A 4,622-nucleotide genomic window follows, 5' to 3' on the forward strand; every position below is an offset into this window, starting at 1 on the left:
AAGTATCTCCACAGTGACTCATGGTGGATAAGGGTCAATGGCTGGAGAGGTAGAAACTTGCCCTGCGCCTTAAGATCTGGGTTCTCTATGTTGCCCTAAGTTTCAATTTCAAAAAAACTGGATTTGAGTTTGCCATCAGTCCAATGAGATGGGAGGCAAAGAATTAAAGTTGATATAAAAATAGCAAGAAAATTAGATTGGGATGCCTAAATGGCTGAGTTGGTTAAGAATCTGCCTGCAGGGGGTGCCTAAGTGGCTCAGTGGGTTAAGCTTCTGCCTTCAGCACAGGTCATGATCCCAGAGTCCTGGGATGAGTTTCTCAGGGGGCTCCTTGATCAGCAGGGAGCATGCTTCTCCCTCTGCCTGCCACTTCCCTGGCTTGTGTGCTTTCTCACTCTCTCTGACAAATCAATAAAATCTTAAACAAATGAAAATTAGATTAATCTGGGTTTTCCAGAGAAGAGAACCAACAGATCTATGTATCTATCTATCCATTGACCCATCCATCTATTCATCCATCCATATACTGAGAATGGGGTGAGGGAGGGGTGATTTATTACAAGGAATTGGCTCACATGAACATGGAGGCTGAGAAGTCCCAAAATTTGTGGTCAACAAACTGGAGATGCAGGAGAATTGAAATTCCAAGAACCAAGAGAGTTAATGGTATAAGTTCTAGCCCAAGTCCAAGTTTCAAGACAGGAGAAAATCAATGACAATGAATGCTCTTTTACTCAGCCTTTTTTGTACTAGTCATGCTCTGCCTGATTGGATACGGCCCACCCACACTGGGGAGGGAATACTGATTCTCATGCTAATCTCATCCAGAAACACCCCCACAGACCCACTCAGATAAATCAAATACCAGAGAACCCCATAGCCAGTCAAGGTGATACATAAACTTAACCATCACAGGAGATAATTGTTGCACCCAAATTTCTAAGATTCATACTTTTGACACTAAAATCACTTTCTGACTCATTGTTCAGGAAGACACAGATCCACAGACTAATGTGAAGAGAAGAGAGGGAAAAATAGAAATTGTAGGAGAAGTTTTCACAGTTCATTAGGAATGAACCCCAGCAGTCTGTTTTTAAAACAGTGTTGAAGGTAAGGGAGCATGTATTTTTAAATATCACCAAGACAGCATAAGAAATCAGATCCCTACCTTACACCACTCATAAAAAAATAACTTGAAATGGATCAAAACCTTACATGTAAGATCTAAAATTATAAAACTCCTAGAAGAAAACATACAGAAAAAGATCTTTAACATGGGCCTTGGCAATGGTTTCTTCGATCAGACACCAAAAGCCCAGGCAACAAACACTAAAATAAAAAAGTGGATACATGAAACTAAAGAGCTTCTGCACAGCAAAAGAAGCAATAAATTGAAAAAGCGACCTACAAAATGGGAGAAAATATTTGCAAACCATATGTCTGATAAGGGGTTAATATCCAAAATATATCAAGAATTATATAATATACTAGCAAAAAGTAAATAATCCAATTTAAAAATGGGCAAAGGACCTGAATAGATATTTTGCCAAAGAAGACACACAATTGGCCAATAGATACATGAAAAGATGCTCAGCATCATTCATCATCAGGATAAAACAAATCAAAACCACAAGGGGTTATTACCTCACACCTATTAGGATGGCTATTTATCAAAAAGACAAGAGATAACAAATGTTGGCAAGAATATGTAGAAAAGAGAACGTTTATAACACTGTTGGGGATTATGTAAAATGGTACAGCCGTTACAGAAAACAGTATGGAATTTCCTCAAAAAAATTAAAAATTGAACTGCCATAAAATCCAGCAACCCCACTCCTGGGTATTTATCCAAAGGAATTGAAATCAGTATCCCAAAGGGATATTTGCACACCGCATTCATCACAGCATTGTTCAGAATAGCCAAGATATGGAAGCAACCTAAGCGTTCATCAATGGATGAATGGATAAAGAAAATGCGGTATCTACTTAAATACAATGGACCATTATTCAGCTATGAAGGAAATTCTGCCATTTGCCATAATATGGATGGACTTTGAAAGCATCATGCTGAGATAAGTCAGATACAGAAATACAAATACTGTTTTGATATTACTTATATGTAGAATCTAAAAAAGCTAAGCTCATAAAAACTGAGAGTTGATAGTGGTTACTTGGGACTGGGGGTGGGGGAATTGGAGAAACGTTTAAGGTCACAACCTTGCAACTAGTGGATAAATATTTCTAGATATCTAATGCACAACATAATGATAATAGTCAACAATACTGTAGATTAGACTCCAACATTGCTAAAAGACTAGATCTTAATTGTTCTCACCACAAGAAAGAAATAATTATCTGAGGTGAGAGAGTTGCTAGCTGATACTACAGTGGTAATCATATTGCAATCCATAAGTTAATCAAACTAATACATTGTACACCTGAAACTAACATGACGTTCTATGTCAACGATGTCTCAATTTTTGAAGAAACCAAAAATAGAACTACCGCATGATCTGGCCATCCCACTTTTGGGTATATACCCAAAGGAAACAAAATCAGTATCTCAAAGAGACATCTGCACTCCCATGTTCATTGCAGCAGTATTCAGAGAACCCAACATATGGAAACAACCTAAATGTCCATCTGTAGATGAGTGGATCAAGAAGATACAGTATATAGATGCGCAATGGAATATTATACAGCCATGAGAAAGGAAGAAATCTTGCCATTTGCAACAACACGGCTGAACCTGCACCTGGAGGATGTTACATAAGTAAAATAAGCTAGACAGAGAAAGACAAATACCATATGGTTATCTCTTACATATGGAATCTAAAAAAAAAAAAATTGTTTTTGAAGTCAGACTCATCGTAACAGAGTAGAATGGTGATTCTCAGGGGCTAGGAGTGGCAGGGTGGGGGAAAGAAACGGAAAGAGGCTGCTCAAAGGGTACATGGCTTCTGTTACAAGATGAATATGGTTAGGAGACCTAATGTATTGGTGACTATAGTTCATAATAATGTATTGTATACTTGAAATTCACAGATGGGATAAATCCCAAGTGTGCTCACCACATACACACAAAAATATTATAACTATGGGAGGTAGTGGATTGTTAACTACTTTGAATGTGGTAATCATTTCACAACGCGTATGTCTATCAAAACATTGTGTGTTCCCCTTAAATATTTGGCAATTATTTGTCAAAAATAAATGAATAAAAAATATTTATTTATTTATTTATTTATTTATTTATTTATTTGACAGAGATCACAAGCAGGCGGGGGGGGGGGGGGAAGCAGGCTCCCTGCTGAGCAGAGAGCCCAATGCGGGGCTCAATCCCAGGACCCTGGGATCATGACCTGAGCGGAAGGCAGAAACTTTAACCCACCGAGCCACCCAGGCACCCCTAAAAAATAGTTTTAAAAAGAAAAATGCCAACTATATTTTAATAATAAAACAGAATAAAAAGAAAATATGCTAAGTGTAAGCAGCCAGTCACAGAAGACCCTATATGATTCCATTTATATTTTTTTAAGATTTTACTTATTTATTTATCAGAGAGAGAGACAAACAGATAGCAATCACAAGTAGGGGGAGCAGCAGGCAGAGAGAGAAGCAGGCTCCCCGAGTAGCAAAAAGCCCAATGTGGGACTGGGATCAAGACTGAGCTAAAAGCAGCTACTTAACCAGCTGAGCCACGCAGGCATCCCTATGATTCCATTTATATGAGAAGTCCCCAGTAAGCAAATCTATAGAGACAGAAAGTGGCAGATTAGTGGGTTTTTTAAGGCTGAGACAGGAGGGGGGCGCCTGGGTGGCTCAGTGGGTTAGGCCGCTGCCTTCAGCTCAGGTCATGATCTCAGGGTCCTGGGATCGAGTCCCGCATCGGGCTCTCTGCTCAGCAGGAAGCCTGCTTCCCTTCCTCTCTCTCTGCCTCTCTGCCTACTTGTGATCTCTCTCTGTCAATTAAATAAATAAAATCTTTATAAAAAAAAGAGACTGAGACAGGAGGGGGGAAATGAGTGACTGCTGTTGAACACAGATTTCATCTGGAGTGATGAAAATGTTCTAAAATTGATTGCATTGTCCAACGCACAACTCTGCATATATACTAAAAACTATTGCGCTGCACACTTCAAATGGATGAATTGTGTGGTATGTGAATTAGGTCTACCTGTGAGCTAATTTAACTTGGTTATCAGCTTGGACACTATTCCCATGTTTTTAAGGGTCATGTCAAACCAAAACAAACTGAAAAGGAAGAACTTGAAAATTTCCCCCTGGTTTGAAAGAGACAGACTTGAAAATCAGCAAAAGACACCTTTATTTTTTTTTTTAAGATTTCATTTATTTATTTGACAGACAGAGATCACAAGTAGGCAGAGAGGCAGGCAGAGAGAGAAGAGGAAGCAGGGTCCCTGCTCAGCAGAAAGCCTGACGTGGGTCTCGATCCCAGGACCCTTGGATCATGACCTGAGCCTAAGGCAGAGGCTTTAACCCACTGAGCCACCCAGGTGCCCCCAAAAGACACCTTTAATATTTAAAAATGATTTTTTTTAAAGATTTTATTTATTTATTTGACAGACACAGATCACAAGTAGGCAGAGAGGCAGGCAGAG

This window comes from Meles meles, chromosome 1 (assembly GCF_922984935.1).
Source record: "Meles meles chromosome 1, mMelMel3.1 paternal haplotype, whole genome shotgun sequence".
Classification (NCBI taxonomy): domain Eukaryota; kingdom Metazoa; phylum Chordata; class Mammalia; order Carnivora; family Mustelidae; genus Meles; species Meles meles.